At 38.1% G+C, this 25,090-nt stretch overlaps 1 protein-coding gene across 2 annotated transcripts in view; it reads right to left on the reverse strand.

The window, feature by feature from the left end:
• The window catches only part of cacna1eb (calcium channel, voltage-dependent, R type, alpha 1E subunit b), a 157,535-nt gene that overhangs the window by 131,034 nt on the left and 1,411 nt on the right, over nt 1-25,090 (reverse strand). The window lies entirely within an intron of this gene.

Raw genomic sequence — 25,090 nt, forward strand, 5'->3', positions numbered from 1 at the left:
TAGACATATAGTAGCAAGTAAACACTTATATGTCAAACTACATTGTGTTAGTGTTTGACACAGTTAAACATTGCCTACCTTTAAAACAAGTGAAGTTTGATCAGTGGATAAACGTGTTCAGATGGTTCCCTCATACCTGAATGAATGGCTCTTTTCTAGAATAAAATGAAATATGCAGAAAATCACAGTATTACAGTCCTTGTGTAGTGACAGGGCAGAAAGTCTTGAAGCTAGAGAAGAGAGGACACCAGCGGCAGTTTAAGCTGCTGTGCTCATGATGCTGTGCCCTGCAGACTTCTGTCATGCCGCACACAGCGAATTTTATTTTATAAACAGATTTAGCACTTAGAACTTTCTTCTTCCCAGAAATTCTGAAATATGTCTTTTTTTTTTTGTACTTTGTAATTGTGGTGAAAAATAATTGTTGCGAAGTTGAATACTTCATTTTAATCAACTCAAGTACTATTATTTATTTATACTTAAAAGTTGAAAAATGTGAAAGATTTACTTGAGTACTGTAACGAGAGTAGTTGTAATTCGTTACTTTCCACCTCTGGTCATTATATTATGTGACTAACAATCTGCACTGCTACAATTCCCTCCTCGACAGATCCCCTGCATCTATCTTAAGCGCATCCAAAATGCTGCTGCATGACTTTGTAAACCTCCAGAATTTCATCTTTGTGTAAAAGATGTTTATCCATTTTTTCCCCCACTGGCAGCCAATCACAGCTTCAATTCAACTCATTGTGTTGTTCGTGCCTTACACACTTACTTTTCCTGCCTATAGCATTCGTTTGGCTACATTTTTAGTAACACATCTCACATATATGTATTTTCATATTTTGTTTTCACTGGTATAAAAAAAAGTCACATACTTGCACTTAGGCTACAGTATACAACAACATTTATTTCAAAATACTACAAAAATGTCCATTTTCATATATCTAACATTTATTTCCTCAAATCATAGTGGAATTTGAAAATGTACTTATATAAACAAGCTATATTAACTTAGGTTTTATACTGTTTATGTTCATGACCATGTATACCACGAGTAGTTGCTGAGATAAGACGGGAGACATAGGATCTATTTGCAGGCTTTAATAAAGATGACAGTGAAACAAACGGGAACTCAAAACAACCAAGAACTGACAAAGGAATGCAAAAACTAAAGGGTATTTATACAAAAAAAAGCTAATGAGGGAATGGAAAACAGGTGAGAACAATAAGGAACAGATGGCAGTGATGAGTGCAGTGCATACTGAGTAACGTAGTCCGGGGGAAACACTTCAAAATAAGAGTCCTAGGAAACACGAGGGAGACAGACTGTGGCATAACCCCCCTTTAAGGGGTGACTCCTGGCACCCCAAAGATGGCTGAGGAGGGCAGGAAGATACAGGTGAGGAAGGGGACCCGGAAGATGACCTGGTGGCCAGGGAGGAGATCCCAGGGTAAGGATTGGGTCCAGAGATCTGGGGGGGCTACCTCAGGGTAGAGACAGGGCCAGGAGGCATGGGAGGCGGCCACAGGGCTGGGACCGGGTCAGGAGGTGGAGCTTCTGGAGAAGGGGCGGGCAGAGCTGCTATAAGAGGAGTCTCTGAAGGAGCAGGCGGATCTGTGGAAGACTCTGTGGGCAGAGCCAGGAGAGGCCAGATGAAGGCAGGCGGAGCCAGGAGAGGCTTGAGGGGTGGAGCCGTGGAAAGCTCCAGGAGAGCTGGCAGCAACTGGGGAACGGCCTCCGTGGTCGTGAGCACTGGCAGCGACTGGGGAACGGCCTCCGTGGTCGTGAGCACTGGCAGCGACTGGGGAACGGCCTCCGTGGTCGTGAGCACTGGCAGCGACTGGGGAGAAAGTGTCCTTTTCCTTCTTTAACGGACAACTGGGAGCGTAGTCATGGGAGCGGGTGAGGCCACAGGCATTGGCTCTGGGATGGTTGGGGCTACAGGCATGGCTACAGGTGCCGGCTCATTGGCCATGGCAGGCTTGGAGCAAGGAGCCGAAGATGCAGGTTTTGGCCTGGGGTTCCCGCCAGAGCCTTCTCCACATATTCACAGAGGGTCCAGTGAGGATCAGCCAGAGGCATCAGTTCTTTCAGTGCACTATTCAGACTTGTCCGGAAGAAAACCACCAGAGAGCTTTCTGGATAGTGCACTAAATTCACTAATTCTAAAAACTCATGGACGTGATCCTCAACTAGACTGTCCCCTTGCTTGAGTAGCAGAATTCGGACAGCCGCTAGATCCATGTGGGTCAGTTCTCCTGTCACGAGAACTTGCTGAGATGAGACGGGAGATGTAGGATCTATTTGCAGGCTTAAATAAAAATGATGACAGTGAAACAAACAAACGGGAACTCAAAACAACAACAAACAAACTGACAAAGGAATGTAAAAACTAAAGGGTATTTATACAAACAAAAGCTAATGAGGGAATAGAAAACAGGTGAGAACAATAAGGAACAGATGGCAGTGATGAGGGCAGTGCATACTGGGTAACGTAGTCCAGGGGAAACACTTCAAAATAAGAGTCCTAGGAAACACGAGGGAGACAGACTGTGACAATATATCAGATTTATATATGGGAAGGCATGTGGAATACCCTTTAACTTACACTATCAACAAGAATAAAATGCTATAATATTTTTGTATGTTTTTTTTTTTTTTTTTTTTTTTTTTAAAGAGACAGTGTTGTATTTAATAACCTAAACTTTTAGATTACACTTTTAGGTGTATCTAATCTAAACGTATTAAGTACCAAATAGGACTCCTTATATTAAGCATTAGTAAAAATGACACAGCAACAAAAATTCAAACAGCAACTTGCTATTTGTCAGTTGCTAAGAAAAACAAAGGTTCTTAAAGGGTCATGAAAAATGAACACTGTTACACAAGATCGAAGATAATGATAACAAGAATGCATTTTTAATTTTAAGAGAATAGGTATGGTCAGATAAAGACTCATTAAAAACTCCCAGTGCATTAACACACAGAGTGCTGTAGTTTAAAGTGTGAGACTGCTTAGGTGGCTTTTCATGCCTGTAAAGACTCACTATAGCACGAGCCAATAGCATTCGAGTATGAGCTGTAAACTCGTAATTATTTTTAGGCTAGTTTTGTTGCATTTTTAATTTTTTTTAATTTTTTATAGCTTTATAAAAAGTCATGCTCAGCCTCTTTGAGGGCCTGAGTAGCTCAGTAAGCAAAGACGCTGACTACCACACCTGGACTCACAAGTTCGAATCCAGGACGTGCTGAGTGACTCCATCCAGGCTTCCTAAGCAACCAATTGGCCCGGTTGCTAGGGTGGGTAGAGTCACGTTGGGTTAGCCTCCTCGTGGTCGCCATAATGTGGCTCTCGCTCTCGCTTGGGCATGTGGTGAGTTGTGCATGGATGCCACAGAGAATAGCGTGAGCCTCCACACACGCTACGTCTCTGTGGTAACGCACTCAACAAGCCACATGTTAAGAGGCGCGGACTGACTGTCTCAGATGCAGAAACAACTGAGATTAGTCCTCCGCCACCCGGACTGAGGCGAGTCACTACGCCACCACGAGGACTTAGAGCGCATTGGGAACTGGGCATGCCATGGAGCATGCTCAGCAGTTCAGAATATGATAGATATTCTTTGTTGTCATTTGTGGGGAAACGCTTATGATGCTTAAACACTCTGCAGTGCTGAATTTTAATAAAAGATTTTAGACTTGTTCTGGTCATGGATGACTGCTTTTGGTTCAATGCAATTACTTAAAAGACGGTCATTTGGCGCCATCTAAATGTAACTTGAAGAAACGGTCAATGAATAAATTAATGAACAAATCTGAACAAATCTTTTTGGTGATTGGAATCAAAAGAATCGAGTCACTGAAATGAGTCAAAATCACCACCACTAGAACCGACCAAAATTGAGACAGAGACACAGGGCTTTCTTCCTCTAGGGGGTGCTTGACGGCTCTGAAAACCGAATCCTCCACTGATCAGCATTCACGTCTCACTTTATGTCTCTATAGAGACGTTTTTACACAGGATATGCATTTTTTTAAATCAAACTGATCCGCCCCAGCAGTATCTATAAAATCATTTTTAAAATCCTCATCCAGTAATAATTAATGGCTGAGATTGGCCCATCCTGACCAGCACAGAGAAAAGTCACAGGTACCGTGTGACAGTGTATATGATTTAATGTGACCATAATCTGGGCAATGGTTCTAATAGACCAGCTGCTTGTAAGAACAGTGCACAAATCATGCATCCATTAACAAATCCAGTTACATCTTGCATGACTTTGGCAATCAAAATTTGCCCTTACTGATTAAGGTTGGACGATATAGCCCAGCAGTACCGCTGCTCCCTATACCCATATTACACTGTCTGCGTAGGGCACCAACTCCCTAGGGGGGCACTATCTTACCCTAGGGGGTCACCAGAAACTCCACCGGCTGCCCTTACTCGCACGTTATAGGTTATTTAAGGACCCGGTAGCAGTCGCGGAACACAGGGGGAGTGGGAGGGGCTCTAGTAGCTATAGGCGTCACTTCAGCCCAGCAACATGATATACACAACATATTACAGTTTCAATCATCTTGCATCGCCTTGCTGGACAGCAAAAGATGCAATTAATAGATCCTGATTTCAATCTCTCACCCTCCGTGCAAAACAAGTTGAATTCCATTATATTAGCTATGCTGATGAAAGTGGTTAGGAAATGTTTTCAATTGCTACAGTTAATTTTGCTTGCTCTGTAAGGTTATGTTGCTATGGTTACAAACAGTGCATTAATATCATACGGTCATTAAAACTGACTGGGACTACCTGTGCATTCAGCGGTTTGAACTGCATGCATTCCAGCCAATCAGAATCAAGTATTAGAGCAGACCATGGTATAATATAATATAATACTGACTTATTATTATTTTGAGAATTAGATAAAGTAATATACAATATATTTTGTCCTTTATGAATCACCTTCACCTAGAGCTTTTTGCAATTTGACACTGAAAGTGCAGTGTACATTTGACAGTTTACAATGTTCCACACCTGGTGAAATGCTGTCATCTCCTGCTTTTTAGTTGTACTGTGCCACATTTTTAGATTATTATATTAACTTTTCACAGTTACTAATGTTTGGAAGTGTGTGAATGCTTAAACCTGCAGTACTTCGATTTCACAATGCACGTAAACTGCTCTGACAGCACTAATTCCTGACAATATCAATACATGCTGCAGCAGCCATCCTCAAAGACCACATTGAAGCGCCTATTTACACGCTAAATACTCTATTGAAAAGCAGCTTCATATGACTCATTCAAATACATAGTCTACTTGTTCTGTACATACTGAAGCCATATGACAAATTGAAATGCAAGCACAGGTAGAATGATAGTAGACAGAAAAACTGTCAGTCATAAGAATGAACAAAAATATAACAATAAAGCCAAGTCTTACCATAGGATGATCTTAATTTCTTTTAATTTGAAAAGCAATCAATTAATAAATGTATTTACATTTATTTATTGGCTCCTTTTATTTAAAATTGTTTAATACTGATGTAAATATGAACAAATTAAATTAAAACAATGTTCAAATGTTTCTTCTAAAGTTTTTAAAGTATTTTTCAAGAGCCAGTAATAAAGCAGAGTGATAAAATAAGAACAGTTAACAGTGCTTTAAGTTTTTCAGTAACAGCAGCAATTAAATATTTAAAAAGTAATTCATAAAAAATAGAACTACTTCAAATATTGACAATCATTACTGCATAATTATCAGATTTACATTAATACAGAACCAATGCATTAACAGTTTGACTGATAAGCAGACCTGTCATTGAAATTGAGTGGGCTTAATACAACTAAAGTTATCCAGCTGAGGACGGTAAGTGATTTTCTCTTTTTCATGTCAATATTGTTGCTTGATTGATATTAACGATAGGCTTAAAACAGCTGCAGCAAGCCTATTAGGCATAGATCGGATATTTTGAGATATAAGATTTTTGTCAGTCTGCATCACATAATACATTAACGGCTGTATTTACATTAATATCGCATCAAGACTTACAGAGCATGTGCAGACTTACGCATTAATCTACTGATATGCTCTTTATGAAACTTAATGGTCAAACAAAAAGCACATTAAAATCATTGTGATATTCACAATATTGTTTAATTTTATATTGTCAGGAAAATCATTGTGATTATACTGTGAATATTCAAAATATCGCCCAGCCCTTTTACTGATGCTATTTTTCTGTGATTTCCTGGATAACCTGAGTTTATGGAAGAGTGCACCCCTTGCATGACCTAAGGCCATAGTGATGTGGGAACAAAATTATACAAGCTGGTTACAAGGAAGGAATAGGATCTGATTACTGAGCTTGTTGAATTATATCCTTGTATAACTTTTAACAACTTATTGATAAATGACTGGAATACAGAAGGGGCATTAGTAAGGCCAAATATTCTTTATATCCCATGTTGGTTATGAAAGCTGATCAGATTGTCCATACCAATTAATGTAAATCTATTTACAAGTAAGTTCAAATGATAGTTTAATCCATCTCAGTATACAGTTGTAAGTTAATCTTCATTCTAACTTCAGTTGCAGACATTATTCTGTCTTAATTGAAATAATTTAATATTCTTGTGGAAAATAATAACAAACATGTTAGACATCACCATAAAATTTTGTTTGATATTTTATAAGAGGTCATTGTACTATAAAAACATACAATAAGTTTCAGAACTCAAAACTTCCTCTCCTGTTTTTTTTTTTAGAGAACACAAAACATAAAGAACATAAAGTGATAGGCATGTTGCTGCCTACAGGATGGAAACAAAAAACAAATCCAACAGCAAGGCACAACAAAGAACAGATCAGAAAACTGAATACTACTGCTCAGAAACCTGAATACTACAGCAGGATAAACGGAAATGATTACAATTACAGGTGTACTGTTAAGTCTTTGTAAACAGTAATTTAAATGTTCTGGTATGTAGGAATCATTCAATGGGTATTAATTATGACAAACATTCTGAAACTCAGGAGATGGTCACCTTTAGCGAAGAGGAAATGAAGCTGCAGGTGTAACATTCTCTGCGACAATTAGCAGGACAACAATCTTCTGGTCATGTCAAAGTTTTTCAGTTGGACTCAAGTCTGGCCTTTGAATGGGCCATATTAACCTTTTTTTTACAAGCCCTCTTTTATATCATGTTTATATATTTTATATTTTATATTGTTATTATTATTATTATTTTCCATTTGCCATAGGAATTATGGGCGTTCTTGGGTCAATAGCAACTCTAAATGCCGATCTCTCTTAAACAAGTTCACCTCAAACATTTCCCTCATTTGCATCCAACTACCATTGACAACAAGCATTCTGGTTCCTCTTGCTAGAGAGCAATCCAAGGGCACTAGGGAACTACTGAATGTAACTGATATTTTTTAATTGGACAATATAACACAAGGTACAGTGAAAAAAAATACACATAAAATATTGGACATTTAAGAAAAAACAGGAACTATGACCATGTTCACACACAGTCTCAAAAATGGTTATGTTCAAACAGTTTGGTTATTAATGAGACTGGCAATAGCATTCTATAACCAAACTGACACACTTAAATTTTCAGTACTCACAATTGCATTTTTTGGCAAATCATGCTGTGTGAATGGAATTGAAATGGACAGCTACTTATCAGTCACATCATATAATGCGAGAGCCATGCTGCACTTTACATGCATGTATCTCAAATCACTCCTTTCCTCTTTCTCTTCTGTTTCTGATGCCAAGGTAACCTATTACTAGAATAAGATCAGTAACACTGCAAATTCCCAGCAATTATTTTCCGCTTGGCCTCGGCATGGATGAAGGAACACCACCTTCAGCTCAACTTGCCAAGATAGAATTCATCCAACCCAGCTGTTGACCACAACTTCACAAAACATCTTGGTTCAACATTATTAACACCAAACAGGACAGCCAGGAACCCGGGAGTGGTGTTGGATGACCAGCTAAACTCCTCTGGCCACATCTCTTCAACCGCCCAGTCTTGCAGGTATGTGCTTTGCAACATTGGGAAAATCACACCTTTTGGAAGCTCCTGGTCCAAGCTCTTGACATATCAAGACTTGACTACTGCATTGCTCTGTTTGCCGGCCTCCGAACTAGCACAATTAAGCCACTACAGATGGGCCAGAACCCAGCAGCATGTCTGGTCTTTAACCAACCAGGACTCACGTCACTCCCCTCTTGATCTCACTCCATTACCTGTAGTTGCCCACATCAAATTCAAGGCTTTGAATTTGGCCTTCAAGACAGCCAATGGAACACCACCGTCTTTCTTCAACTCACTCCTACAGGTCTATGTCCCCTCTTGCTTCTTGCGATCAAAGAATAAACAATGCCTGGAGTTCCATTGCAACAAGGCACAAAGTTGCTCTCCAAATCATTCACATTCTTTGTTCCTCAGTGGTGGAATGTGCTTCCAACCCCCATCCAATCTGTTGAGACTTCAACATTCAAAAAACAACTGAAGACACATCTCTTCCATAAGCACTTAATCAGTGCACAAACACAAGGCACTTGCATTATATATATATATATATATATATATATATATATATATATATATATATATATATATATATATATGAATAATATTAATAAAAATAAATTCTGGGGCCTGGGTAGCTCAGCAAGTATTGACGCTGACTACCACCCCTGGAGTCGTGAGTTTGAATCCAGGATGTGCTGAGTGACTCCAGCCAGGTCTCCTAAGCAACCAAATTGGCCCGGTTGCTAGGGAGGGTAGAGTCACATGGGGTAACCTCCTTGTGGTCATGATTATTGGTTCTTGCTGTCAATGGGGTGCGTGTTAAGTTGTGCATGGATCGCGGAGAGTAGCATGAGCCTCCACATGCGGAGTCTCCGTGGTGTAATGCACAAAGAGCCACGTGATAAGATGCGCGGACTAGCATTCTCAGAAGCGGAGGCAACTGAGGCTTGACCTCCGCCACCCAGACTAAGGTGTGTAACCGTGACACCATGAGGACCTACTAAGTAGTGGGAATTGGGCATTCCAAATTGGTAGAAAAGGGGATAAATAAAGTTTTTTTGAAAAAAATGTGGAAATGGAGATATGAGCTGTATGTCACCAGAAGATCCAGTCACAAGCCACTTTTCCACTATCGGGCCAGTGTGAGCCAGGGCCATAAACTGGTCAGCTGGGGCCAATAGCCTCTGACCTTGAGTCGCGAGACCAAAATCACTCTGCATTTCCACCATCGGGCCAAAAGGCCTAAAACCCGCCCTCAATACGCTGCCGTGGTGCAAACATCACACACCTAGCCTATTTCACAAGCCAAACCAAACACGCATGTTATCTAGTTATCTAGAATATGAAGTTTATATTGTATGTAAACGTTAGCAAGCTAGCAAGATAAGTAACCGTTGACAACTCACTGGCTTTAACTGCCATGGTGTCCCGAGTGGTCTCTCTACTAACAGTGGGACGATATCCAGCACATCATCCATGATCTTGAACCATGGAAAGTTCTTCCTTTGGGCACCGCTTTGTCCATTGTGCATGTTAACGGATTTGTAATGTGTCTGCAATTTTTTTCGCCGAGATGCAGGTGCGTGACATCACACATACATGTTGGCATCCAGAGATGTACAAAGTTAGTGATACACATTCTCTTTTATTAACTTCATCAATGAGACAAAGTTCCTACATTACAGGATATTAAAGCTTGTTTAACAAACATTTGCAGAGACATTAGCGTTGCAGCATTTTTTATCAGTTGGGTTGCTAGGAGACATCTCTGGTGATAGTTAAACCCCTGTTAAGCTAATGGAAGCATTGCAGTTTTGGTTGTTTAAATGTAATTTTCCAAGCATCTGGCAATGGAATTCCTTTATGGTCGGAGATAAAAGGATTCAACTTTTTCATGAATTTCCAAAAATCTTTTGCAGCATTTTCATATATTTCTACTAAGGCTGTCAATTTATTGTTAATTCAGTGCAATTAATTACATATAAAATAATGCGTTAAACAAATTAATTCAATTTATCATCTCCTCGGACCATAATAAGGAATGTTTCTACCATTGGAGCAATTCAAGCTTGAAGTACCACCTGTTTTCAGCAGGGGGCAGTAAATGAAACTATGAAAAGTAAATGAATAGCTGTATGGGCAAAGAGCAACTGTAGAACAAACCACACTCAGGCTTGCTTGGCACTTGTGACATCACAAGATGAGAACGTAATCTTGTGTTCAAACACAGTTGGATGGAGCGCAATTCCGAATGCAAGGATCTCGTCACGTGTTTTTTCTAAGTTTCAAACCGTGTTTAAGTTGACACAGCATCCTAAAAATGCTGTGTTTTTGGTGCGACACAACCAAAGCACTCTAAAAGCGTTCGTCTGATGCATGGTTAAATTGACACGTCCTTAGAAAAGCACTTATAATAAATTTATCTCTGACAGATTGACTTATTCAGTTGCAAAATGGATTGCTTTGGACTGTAGGCCAATGATAGGATTATGTTCAATAATATAGAAATAAATATATTGCCTCCTAAATCCACTTTTTGTCTTATCAATGCTTTACTCGTCTGCCACAATAATGTAATGCATTTTAATTATCTGAATGATTATTTTATAATATATATTATTTTATAATTATTTAAATATAACTATTTATAACTATTTTTATTATTGAATTATTGTTATTTGAGGGGCTTTTTCAGCAAATATTTATATATGCAATCAGTTGCGGTTAATTCGATTAATTACTTGCCATATCATGCAATTAATTAAATTAAAAATGTTTAGTGATTGACAGCCCTAGTTTCTACCCATTTGTTTAAAATAAAATTCAGCATTGTGTATATAACAGTCAAAGCATTCACCTTATACAGTACCACTAAAGCAATGACACACCGTATTTGCTTTGTAATAATTGAATTTTTGCTTTGAACACATTGTTTTTGCCTTGCCTTGTCTTGTCCTCTCATCACATCTTTTGGATGTCTCAGTGACTACCTTTACATGGACACCAGAAAGCGGGTTAGTGCGAGAAAGCGGTGTATTGCAAGAAAGCACTGTATGGTTTACACGCACTGTAAAAGCAGCGTACTCTTTACCCCTGTATACATGCGTCTCTGTCAGAAAGCAGCTCTTTCCTAAGCAATGTAATTTCCCTGCGATGCTTGTGTAAATAATAAACATGGCATCCGTGGAAGACTTCACTATTTTATTTTCTGTTGCTTTGCTTTATTTCCAGATATTCCAGAGTTGTTGTTGTGTTTGTTTCCTTACCTTTCTATCGTGACCTGCAGTGGAACTGTGCTGCAATAGTTGGGTTTCCCTTTACATAAAACTCTGGGATTCCCTCAATGTACTAGGGCATATACACGAACATTAGTGACCGTCAATATTTTACAGTGGTGTTTATAAATGGGTATAGTTTATAGCGTATGTGATTTTCCCACTGTACTCCAAGAAATGTTTTGTTGACTTGTTGTTGGGCTCATCCAATGACGTTTGTTCTCCAGTCTATCCCACGCACATGCGCACTCCTCAAAAACCTGTTAGAACGCCGCTTATGTGTTTACATGGCCACATAAGCAGCTTTCTCCGGGAGAAACCTAGGTGTGTTAAACCGCTTTCTCTTAATCCGTTAAATACTTTCTCTTAATCCCTTAAACGCAGTAAGGAAATCGCCGTTCTCCTTTACATGATGTTCCAGAATGCCGCTGTCTACAAAAACCCTGGAATAAACCGTTTTCTTATGTGCATGTAAACGTGGTCACTGTCAGCTTTCTATTGTCCACTTCGATTTATTACAAGCCACTTTTTTCCTTTTCAAACAAATAGTGGAAAATACCGGTAAATAGGCTATGCATGTACAGAAAAATGCTAACAGCTGGATTTAATGATAATTAAACTCCAAGCACCTCCCGAGATGGTCTGAGATCATTTGCAGCACTTACATATAAGACAAAATTCTTGAAAACTGTTTTCAGACCACTGACACACAGAGAGAAATTCTTCAAATGCGCATTCTGTGTGGAGTACTTTTTTACTATCAATATTCATGTTAAGATAAATAATAGCCATTGCTAAAGCTCAAAGAAAGCAATGAATTTCCCTGCTTTGTAATAAACACTAACACAATAAATGTAACCTTTTTAATAAATGTTTTAATTAACATTTACTGGTTTAAGAACAGAACAATGAAAACCCCTTTTCTGTTGGCCACTAATATGAATATTCTATTAGAAACGCATGTTCTCTAAGAAACGTTGAATTCAGTATTTCTGAGTGAAAGTTCACCATTCGTCCTCTATAAGTCAAGCATTTATTCTAGATAGAGTACTCCGAGACTTGCAGGCAAACAGATGACTCGCGTTATTTGATCGATGCTCTGTTTCTGCTGCTGTTGTTTTGGCGCACAGAGCATACAATTTAGGTTTTCGGCTCTTGAGCGTGGCTACGCAGGTAGCGCAAAGAAAACATTACTTTGCGTTCATGGCCATGCACTAAAGTGCTCATTAGACTCATTCTACACGCGTCGGGAAAATATTGAAATTCCGGGATATTTTGCGTCCCGTAATGGACACGTTTATTTTTCCAGGATAGATGGCCAAAAAAATCCAAGGACAGGAGCCAACCCAAGCAAACATCACCATAAGCTTACATAACATGGTGAGTTATAACATTCAAACATTCAAAGCCTTAATATATTCAAGTAATAATGTAAATTTGAAATTTACTAATTCCTTTACATATACACTAACCACGGTTAACTACGATTTAACTAAATCCCATGGTGAAACCATGGTTAATTTTTGTAAGGGTAAACATAACAGAAGTCTAATAAATTTCTATTTAGGCTCACAAATGTAAAAAAAAAAAAAAAATGACTTGAATTAGGAATAAAAAATATATTTTAAATTACACATTTTGTCCCAAGAAATCACCAAAAAATAAATTTTTTGGTATTTTTATCAGTATCGACGATATTGGACTTGAAATTATTGGTATCAGATCGAAAAGAAAATCCCTATACGCCACCGCATTGGCGCAACGCCTATTCACAAACTACTCAGTTTACGCAGCAATGCATTTTGTATGCTGCTGCTCGACTTTTCCAGGATTACCATGACCGTACGAACCCAGAGGAGACACGATTAAGCCCCGGAAGTGACAGTGGGAATGCAACTGGCCCTGGCACACACTAGCACGCCCTCATTTGGCCCGACAGCTGAAACACGGCTACTCTCTTCCACCGGAGCTTCTAGCATCAGTTTTATGGTCTGAACACAAACTTTACGACTCAAATGCAGCACTCTACACTCAATAAAATAAAATAAAAGAATTTAATATATATATATATATATATATATATATATATATATATATATATATATATATATATATATATATACACAGTTGTGCTCAAATGTTTGCATACCCTGGCAGAAATTGTGAAATTTTGGCATTTATTTTGAAAATATGACTGATCATGCAAAAAAAGGATAGTGATCATATGAAGCCATTTATTATCACATAGTTGTTTGGCTCCTTTTTAAATCATAATGATAACAGATATCACCCAAATGGCCCTGATCAAAAGTTTATATGCCCATGAATGTTTGGCCTTGTTACAGACACACAAGGTGACAAACACAGGTTTAAATGGCAATTAAAGGTTAATTTCCCACACCTGTGGCTTTTTAAATTGCAATTAGTGTCTGTGTATAAATAGTCAATGAATTTGTTAGCTCTCATGTGGATGCACTGAGCAGGCTAGATACTGAGCCATGGGGAGCAGAAAAGAACTGTCAAAAGACCTGCATAACAAGGTAATGGAACTTTATAAAGATGGAAAACGATATAAAAAGATATCCAAAGCCTTGAAAATGCCAGTCAGTACTGTTCAATCACTTATTAAGAAGAGGAAAATTCGAGGATCTCTTGATACCAAGCCAAGGTCAGGTAGACCAAGAAAGATTTCAGCCACAACTGCCAGAAGAATTGTTCAGGATACAAAGAAAAACCCACAGGTAACCTCAGGAGAAATACAGGCTGCTCTGGAAAAAGATGGTGTGGTTGTTTCAAGGAGCACAATACAACGATACTTGAACAATAATTAGTTGCATGGTCGAGTTGCCAATGCCACAAAAAAGCCTGGTTACAATATGCCCGACAACACCTTGACATGCCTCACAGCTTCTGACACACTGTAATTTGGAGTGACGAGACCAAAATAGAGCTTTATGGTCACAACCATAAGCGCTATGTTTGGAGAGGGGTCAACAATGCCTATAGTTAAAAGAATACCATCCCCACTGTGAAGCATGGTGGTGGCTCACTGATGTTTTGGGGGTGTGTGAGCTCTAAAGGCACGGAGAATCTTGTGAAAATCGATGGCAAGATGAATGCAGCATGTTATCAGAAAATACTGGCAGACAATTTGCATTCTTCTGCATGAAAGCTGCGCATGGGAGGCTCTTGGACTTTCCAGCATGACAATGACCCTAAGCACAAGGCCAAGTTGACCCTCCAGTGGTTACATCAGAAAAAGGCGAAGGTTCTGGAGTGGCCATCACAGTCTCTTGACCTTAATGTCATCGAGCCACTCAAATGTGCGGTTCATGCAAGATGACCAAAGACTCTGCATGACCTGGAGGCATTTTGCCAGGACGAATGGGCAGCTATACCACCTGCAAGAATTTGGGGCCTCATAGACAACTATTACAAAAGACTGCATGCTGTCATTGATGCTAAAGGGGGCAATACACAGTATTAAGAACTAAGGGTATGCAGACTTTTGAACAAGGGTCATTTCATTTTTTCTTTGTTGCCATGTTTTGTTTTATGATTGTGCCATTCTGTTATAACCTACAGTTGAATATGAATCCCATAAGAAATAAAAGAAATGTGTTTTGCCTGCTCACTCATGTTTTCTTTAAAAATGGTACATATATTACCAATTCTCCAAGGGTATGCAAACTTTTGAGCACAATTGTACGTATATATACACCGCCAAAACAGTGCCAACTCGCATCTCTGAATAGCATTCTGAGATGCTATTCTTCTCACCACAATTGTACAGAGCGGTTATCCCATGTGAAAATCCCAGTAGATCAGCAGTTACAGAAATACTCATACCAGTCCGTCTGGCACCAACAAACATCCATGCGATTATTTAATTAGCCAGTCGTATGGCAGCAGTACATAAAATCATTCATATACGGGTCAGGAGCTTCAGTTAATGTTCACATCAACCATCAGAATGGGGAAAAATGTGATCTCAGTGATTTGGGTCGTGACATGATTGTTGGTGCCAGATGGGCTGGTTTGAGTATTTCTGTAACTGCTGATCTCCTGGGATTTTCATGCACAACAGTCTCTAGAATTTACTCCGAATGGTGACAAAAACAAAAAACATCCAGTGAGCAGCAGTTCTGTGGAAGGAAATGCCTTGTTGATGAGAGAGGTCAGTGGAGAATGGACAGACTGGTTCGAACTGACAAAATCTACAGTAACTCAGATAACCACTCTGTACAATTTTGGTGAGAAGAATAGCATCTCAGAATGCTATCCTGAGATGCAGGTTGGTGCTGTTTTGGTGGCACGGGGGGGATCTACACAATATTAGGCAGGTGGTTTTAATGTTGTGGCTGATCAGTGTATATATATAAGTTGCTGTCAGTTCATTAAGATCTGATGGAAGAACTCTCACCTCCACTGGACTTATTTATTTAATCAGCCTTCATATGGAGTTGGAAATATCGTGATGAGTTTCGAGCACATCAAGTGAAGTCGTATTTTCCAGAGGGAAACTCTGAATTCTAGATGAGATCCGAGTTGCAGTGTTGGAAGGGGCATGTTGACATGAAAGAAGATGGAAAACGTCTTGTTTACTCTGTAACCTTGGAACGAGAAGCTGTGTCAGAATATGATGCTGTGGGAGCTCCTTCCAGGGGCAGAATCCTTGAAACCCTATACAATCAGTGCAATTTGATTGGCTAGTGAAGCATGACACTCTGCCTATGCTGACATGATAGTGAGCATATGAGCCAGAGTCAGTGTAATACTGTCAGGATTTTCCACCTGAAGGAAGAAGGCATCTCTCAGTCCCTTAACAGTGACAAATCAGACACTGCGGCAAAGCTTCGCAGTATCTCGCTCCCTTTCAGGGAAGCAAGGTTACAGAGTAACCGAGACGTTGCCTTTCAAGATGGTAACTTTGAAGCAGCATCGGAAACTGATGCTGTGGAGCCGTATATAATCACACCGCAGTGCTGATGTGCAGTGCCTACTAGTAATTTGTAAGGTAGTCAAATGCTGCAGCCAATTCTTTGTATTGAAAAATAGGAAGGGAGGTGGGAAAAATAAACCAACAGCTTGATGTCAAGACAGAGACACTAGCCATGCTGGGTAGTGTTGCAATGTCTCAACACCTATTCCCGCTTAGTGGTAATGAGGGGAGCAGAGCAATCATCTGTCCAAGGGCTTTGGCACCATGACACTAGCTGACAGGGTAGTGAAACATTGGCACAAATGCTCTCATTCACACCATCGATTTCTACCACCAGTACTAATCAATTGTTCAGTGATCAAACTTCTTCCTCTGTAAAGATCTGGGAGGAGAGGGAAAATACATGCAGGTTATAGAACCTGGTAAAGGTGTAAGGGGAAGCAGCCATACATGTGTCTTCTAGAGACAAGCCCTTAGCACATGACCAGGAGGAGACCATACTCATGGTCGAATGAGCTTTTATTCCCATGGGCATTTTATGACTTGCGAGTCATATGGGAGAACAGTAGCATCCACGACCCAGTGGGACATTCTTTGCTTGGAGATGGCCAAACCCTTTGTGCAGCTTCCAAAGCAAACAAGCAGTTGTTCTTATACCCTGAATTGACTTGTTAGGTCAATGTACATGCGTGATACCTTCTCTGGGCTGAGCATGAGTAGTCACTTAGCCTCGTCCGACTCAAAGGGAGGAGGGGAGAATGTTTATAGGGTAACAACATGACCCCTAACGGTGGTTGCCAGAACTTTTGCTGCATAAACCTCCCTGTGCTTAAGAATGGCTTACAGCAAGCCTGGACCCAGTGGCATGTCCAGACTTTTTTGATTGGGGTGGCCCATGTGAGGCACAGACTCATTAAAGGGTGGCATGAAGCGTAACTAAACATCCCTGATGATAGTAGTAGTAGTAGTAATAATAATAATAATAATAATAAGAAGAAGAAGAAGAAGAAGAAGAAGAAGAAGAAGATATACATATACAAGAATTTCAAATGTTATTTAGTTAATTAATTGTTATTAAATGTTAATACTGCAAAACACAGAAGACTCCAATGAGCATGTATTTTTTACATTTTGTATTTTTTAGTATAAGATTTGATGTATGCAGTGTCTCTTAAAACTGCATACATGTTATGGACACTGCTAATATACGTACTGTCTCTTTAAGAACAGTACATTACATTACATTTAACACACGGTAGTTCTGTGCAGTTTTGGAGAGATGAAGCTACCGTGGCATGATGTGATACTATGAAGTTGGCAAGTGTTTTATTTTGAGACAAAAAAAAAAAAAAAAGATATATTTTAATCTTATCATAGGCCTAAAAAAAATAAATATAATAATTTTGCTTCTTTTCTTAAGAAACATACTAGGCCAGATGAATTTAGACTAAATACCTTACATTATGAAAGGAAATAAATGTAGAAGCAAATTTGAAGAAGCAAATTTCTGCAAATTCAAAAATTGATAGGCCTAATAATTTTGTTAACTCCAAAGCATGATTATGATAAAGAAGAACATGCCAAGGTTTTTAAAGGTTTATGGCATTATATCTTTTAAATATATTTAAATCCTTTGTTTTATGCAGATATTTGTAAGTAAATGAGATATCCCCGCATGTTTGACAATGATGCGTTTTCATTGTCTATGTTATGCACACCCTAAAACATCATATCAGAAAGTGAAGTATGATTGGTTTAACATGTCAGTCAGGCATTTCATTTCTGAATAACTGGTTCTTGGCCAGAATAAAATGATGAAATATGCAGAAGATTACAGCATTACAGTTATTGTCTAGTTGGGATAGAAGAGAGTACTGGCCTGTTCACTTTAAGCACTGGTGATTTGACGGATAGTGTGTGTTGTCATTTTGTATGGTATTTGGGGTGAAAGGAACCATTGTTTAGAGTGAAATGGTTCTACACCTGATTTCGTCAAGCCCACTTCACAGGTGCACTTCAGTGTCATGGTCTAGAGGATGTGACATGCAGCACCATCTACAGTACACATTAAAAAGCCATATTTCATTCCGGATGTCTGGGTACTCACAAGCTCCAGTTGTCCCTGAGGCTGCAATAAACTGGAAACAGGTTTCTGTGTTTGCACCCTTGTACCTTCGATTGAGCTATCGGTAACCAATCGTTGAGGTAACATGGACACTGCTTGGCTTCATCAGAGTAAGCGCTGCATGCACACATTTCGTTTTATACATTTTTGGTGAGGGGGTATTGTACCTCTGAGTGTAAAATCAGCGAGTCCTGCAACGTACGGTGGAGGACAGAACGTAATTGAGGTGTGCCCGCGAAGTCCACGAGACTGTAGGGTGTCCCATTTTACATTTTAGTGCTCAGAAGCATGCTTACAAGCACCTTATTTGTGCTCTCAATGTGCTCTTTAGCTGAGCCTGCACTGGTGTGAGCTCAACAGCGGTCTACTACCTGCTTATCTTCTTGACCAATTACAGCAGACTGGAGTTTTGTGCTGGAGAAAAAAATATTGGTGTGCCATTTTAATAATGTTTTGCTTTTCTTGTGTATATAGTGTCACTTTTTAATGTGATGTGTATAATTGGTTTATAAAACATTGTTTTATTCAATTTACTAGAGACTGAATCACTCAAATTTAGTTTCTATTGAACAGCATTTATAAACTGCATTTATAAAAGGAAGCAACTTAAAACTTAACCTTTGCTATTGTTGTTTTAAAGAAGATTTAAGTATTATTGTGAGTTTCTAAAATATTATGACATGAGAGAGTAAGTTTCTGCATATGGCTGTACTGTGCAAGATTCATTATCTTTATTTAAATAGCCAAGTTTGGTCTACCTGTGAAATACAGTATATACAGTATATACATAAAGAAGTGTGGCTGTATATAAAAACATAATGATATTTACAATCAAGGAAGGTCCAACATGTAAGCCCCATCCCACCATCCTACTGACCATTTAAGCAACTACCAAGCAACAACCTTTTGACTAGGTGCCATTTCATTTCAGAGCCAACTCTGATTTAGTAAAACTTATATTTTTAAGCTGTAAAGCTATAGCTTTTAACTCGGCAATGTTAAGATGCTGTTAGAGCAGCTTTTGCCAATTCAACAGCTTTATTGTGATTTCAGAATGCAGTTCTGAGAACAGAAAAGAAAACTGCCACAGCTCTGGCCTTGCCCCAAATGGCACACTTGTGTACTTGTGGTCTTGTGTCTTTGAAGTCCAGTTGCTGAAGGGTGCTCATGAGCACTATGTGCCCTCAATGTGCCCTTTCGGCAAGCCCACACGATGCAGGCTCCTCAGTGGACTACTGCCTGACAGTCAACAGCATTACGTCAGCAAAGCATGCACACGGGGGAAGACAGCAAAGACCTAGAGTAACAAATGGGACAGGGCCTATCTGACTTTCGCCACAAGCCTATTTGACTTTTGCTACAAACTCATGCATGATATCACTAATTTGGGTAGATCACATTGTCATTCAGCTCTGCTCTCGTTCCATCTCCAGTTGCACAGATTGCTCCCTTTGCACAGCCCATTACATTGTAATATCTCCCAGACTGAGAATTTATATTCTAATCATTAGTGACCCTTGCTCTCTCACCTGTAATGAAGAACAATAGAAATCTGGGCTGGATACTACCATGACCCTCTTTTACATTGAGTCAATCATAGTTGTATAGTATGAAGTGTTCATCATTTCTGGATCACTTTATTGTTAAATTTAAATTCCTAATAGCTTGTTAATTGTTATGCGCTGCAACTGTGGTGTTACAAGATGATTCAACTACTTGAACAAGCTTAATGCCGAGCTGTAGTTTCTGGTTTTATCATATGTTTTGTAGCAAACTAGTAACCACTTAGTTCTCAGAAGTTGTATACTACCTGCTATTCTCTCAGTGGCCAAATCTGTAAATAGCTGAAGAAAAAGTCAAGAAATTGAGAGTTTCTGTCACTTCAGCCAAAGACATCTGCACAAGCCTTTTCGAGAGGTTGTTTTATGTGTCTTTTCTATTCAATAAAGATAGACATCTGAAACTAGATTGACTCTTCTTTAATTAACTTGTGAGCCCCTACACACATCTCACATGTGGTTACCCTCGGGTGTGTACTTCCTTCTGGTCCCTACTACAACAAAATATACAACAATTGTTCCTATTGTCACAGAGGTCAGCTTTACGACTGCTCTAGTAATTTTTCATATTTTACTTTAATATAACTCTGAAATGTAAATACTTCATATTAATACTACAGAGAAAGCTTCCTACTAAAACATGGTAAACCTGAGTTTGCAAAAACCTGACAGCAAAAAAGTAACAATTTAGTAATCTTGTAAAACTACTATTGTTCATTGTTTGTTCATGTTCATTCATATTGCATTACCTAATGTTAACATATACAGCTTTTAGTGTAAACAATTTACTAGGACAGTATTTGTAGAAAGTAACATTAACCAAGATTAATAAATGCTGTAAAATGATTGTATTATTAATAACACATTACTAGTACATGCTAACTCTTGAGTTGATTAATGCTGACAAAAACAACCTTATTCTAAAGTGTAACCATAACGATGAATGCCTGGAGCAATATTACCTCCACATATTTGTAAAAAATATGTAAACACTAAACAGTCAGAAGAGCAAATAAGAATTTTCGCAATGAACAGTTTTTATTGTGAATATTCTTTTTTTATAAGAAGGTAAAATACCTGAAGCCAATAACAAAAATCAGTTAGAAAAATGTCTGATAATCTGATAAAACAGCCATGATAAAGTAGCATTATATAAAAAAGAATAAACATTGTAATGTCAGTTCAATAACTAATGCACTAACCTAGAATTTTCAGCTTTTTATTTTTGGCATCTCTCTAGCAGTGCTGATCTCCATGGCAACCTGCATTCTACACATAACCTCCTCCAGGTAAGGTTGATTGTGAGTTTTGTTCACCTGAGAATCTAAACAGAATCTCAAGGGACTGTTTGAATATTTTTCAGATTGTTATGTGATATCGTGACCAATTTCTTTAGGAAACAAGCATACTTCTTTGTTTGTAAGCATGAGCAGTGAGCTGATATGGGTACTGCTAATTCAATTGACATCTGACTCATGTCACCTGAAATGATTAAAGTTGCAGGAACTTATGTTTGCTGTAACTGGAAATATTAAATATATTCCATATACAGGATATACAGTAGCTTGGCTTTGATATACAGTACTGTGCAAAAGTCTTAGGCACATAAGTTATTTCACAAAAGCATTTGTCTTAAGATGGTTATTTTTATCTTCAGCTTTAGTGTGTCAATAGGAAATATAAATGTTAGACTCACAAACATTACTTTTGCAAATAGAAAAGATTAGAATAGAAGAACAGGGAGCCCTGCAACAGATGTCATGGCCCCCACAAAGCCCCCCAGTGAACATTGTGTCAGTCTGAGATTACATAAAGAGACAGAAGCAATTGAGACAGCCTAACTAGATAAAAGAACTGTGGTGAATTCTCCAAGAAGCTTGGAACATCCTATCTGCCAACAACCAAGAAAAACTGTGTCCAGGTGTACCTAGGAGAATTGGTGCTGTTTTAAAGGTAAAAGTCTTTATGTATGACATTGTATGACATTATGTGATAAATGAAAACTATTTATGTCATTATTTTTTGAAGACATCCTCACTATGCACCATTTTTCACAAGTGCCTAAAACTTTTTTACAGTAAAATTACAAATTAAAATTACATCACCAGCTACGTTTTTCTAATATAATAATGTAGTCAGTGAGTAGCTAAACCTTTCAGATCCATTAACATAAAATAAAAACCGAAAAATATGTAGTCCTTTGTGTCGTGTTCCTATAACCTATTTCTACATTAACTGCTCAGTGAACCCCCCTCCTTCTCAACACACACATGCATACATAACATAACATGCTGTACTATTATGGCTGTAGATGTTATAATTCTGCTCTTTCATCATGCAATTGTCTACTTTAGCCTAGCCTACTTTAAAAAGATATTCCAAATTCGAAAAGTGACCATAGGAAAGAAAAATCACACACGAGATCTCTTTAATATCTCAATTGTTTCTCCTATGACAGAAATGAGATTAAATAGAGAATAAAACCGATTTGTCATCTCTAGAGTTTTAGAAGAGATCTTCAATGTCTCAAACGTTATTAAAATTGGCCATCATACCAAATTTTGCAATCAAAATTCAGAGATCTCAATATAAACTCAAACATTTCTCATAAAATTATTTCATGACCAAATGATCTGAGCTATCCACATGAACTTTATAGTTCTGTCCTCTTATTTGTGTCTATTTTTGTCTTCTGCTGAATTATTAGATAAATATTTGACACAAAGTTGATACTTTAATAAAACATAACTAAGAAACCAAATAACTCTCCTGAGCTGTGAGGAACAACCTAACACATGTTTCCGTTGCATTAATTGTAGTTGTTTTATACTGTTTCGCCCTGACTACTTTCCCACCATTGCATAACAGACATTTTTCTGTTTGCCTTCACAATGTCACTAAAATCCATAAAGCTTTGTAAATGTTCTCAAATAGTTTGTTGCGACAGGTCAATTTGCAATTTCTTGTCCCAAACATAAACTAATCTGAAAGGCTTGTTATAAATTAGGGCTGGGTTTCCCGATAACGTTGCAACTTAAGCTTTTACGATCATCTTAACTAACGTTGCTCATTATTTTACGATGGAGTAACACCTGTTTCCCAAACCAGCAGGTATATCGCTCGTTATAAAGTAGAACTTAAGTGCTTCGTTACGGGAGCTGTCCGCTCCAAAGGTCTGATCCAAAATATGTCCAGAGTTTGTCTTCTCAACATGAAAATAATGTGGAAATACTGACAAACATGGAAGTTGTTTGTATAACCTTGTTGACGCACCGAAATTTATTAGCTATTACAGAATTTAATTATAGAAATAATGATGGCTTTAGTAAGATGGCATTTCAGATGTATTGATGCTCAATCATAGAGACTAATGAAAGTGACGCAATAAATGCATGTAACGTGAATGTACACGATGTGAATCATAAGCGACTCTCACGTAGCCTAACGTTTTTTGTCTGGAAACTAAACAAATGCACACAGAACAGGATTAAAATGACGGCCGTCAGTATTGAACTACACATAGACCTGTCTAAATATTAAGAGATCATCTGGTTAGAGTTCAAGGCACCGTGTACTTGTAGCCTTACTGCCATTATGCATCATGCAGTTTATTACTGCCTTGTAAACAGACTATAGGCAAGCCGATTTGAAACATCCACTGAAACTATTGCCATAACAATTATGCTTATCAAAGAAGGCTAATATAAGTTATACTGTATTATGTGTCATGGAAATTTAGACCTATCACGTCGCATGCGCAGACTACGGAGTCTACCTATTGATTTCGTGGCAATTTTTTCAACACGTTTTTATCCTCTGAAATAGATTACAATGGCTTTCCAATGATCAAAATATATTAATACAATTTATTAAATGTCCCATTGTCTTTGATAAACTGTGAAAGATGCCAGAAAGATACGTTTAAGTTGCACTTAATGGACTTAAGTGCGGTTCAAAGCTCTCGTTAATTTACGAACATTTTTACTAACTACTTAGATAACGATGCTTTTGGGAAATGTGCCTTAGAGATTAAGTACTACTTAAGTGCTACTAACTAACTGGCCATTGTGAGAACAACCCCCCCCCCCCCTTTTGGGCCAGACCCCCCATCAACAACTTTTGGGCCAATTTCTATGTAAAATCCCAGGCCGATTTCTCTTCCCAGTCCGCCTCTGGCTACTAATGTTCTACTTAGTGTTTTGGGAAACCCAGCCTAGTTCAGTTAGTATAATTACTTCATTCAGAAACTTAATGATCATTTGGAAACTTAATGGTCTCACTGTAGCTCACACGATTGGCTAGACTGACCCCTAACCTTGAATTTTGCCAACATATGTTGGATTTTTATGGGATGTTGGTGTACAGAAGTCACAGACTTCTTTACAAGCTTAACCAGCAAAATTTCCAAGGACAACCATCTTCACCATAAGTTCAACCAAACGAGGTTGACCAACTTCATTAGCTACACTGTAAAAAAAATTTTCCGTAATTTTAACGGTAAAAGACTGTAAAAATGCTACAGTTAAAAAAAACAGTTGTTACCGTAAAATATATGTTATTTTTGTATATATATTTAAAAAGACAATACATGTAGTTTTAAGGTAAAATGTTGTAAAAATTTACATTTTTTAGATGTAAAAAGTATGATTTTCCCATATAATTAACAGTTAAAAAGTGTATTATGTTTAACAAGAGAGTACATGTACTTTTTATGGTAAATTATTGTTAAAATTATGGTAAAAAAAACAGTATTCCAGTTCCCAGAATTCCCTGCGTGACTCATTACTTTTCATTATATTTTATGGGAATATTATGTTACTTCTTATTTTTAATATCAGTTATGTACTTTGGGGTGTTCTTTGTTATATTTGATGTAGTTTAGTTAATGTTTATTGCATAATTTTAATTTCACATGTGTTACCCTGATGGTCTATAGTGTTTGTGTGAGTGACACTGAGCACTGTGTCTACAGGTTTATTGGTTATTGCTCATGGAAGGGCCACTATTGATGAACTTCATATCATCATTTGCCTTTTTGTAATTACTATGGTGATTAACAATACATTATAAAGTGAAAAGCAGATTTTTACAGTTTCAGAAGATTAATAGATTAAGTTTATCATTTAATAATAT

Source organism: Myxocyprinus asiaticus, chromosome 5, assembly GCF_019703515.2.
Source record: "Myxocyprinus asiaticus isolate MX2 ecotype Aquarium Trade chromosome 5, UBuf_Myxa_2, whole genome shotgun sequence".
In the NCBI taxonomy this organism is placed as follows: domain Eukaryota; kingdom Metazoa; phylum Chordata; class Actinopteri; order Cypriniformes; family Catostomidae; genus Myxocyprinus; species Myxocyprinus asiaticus.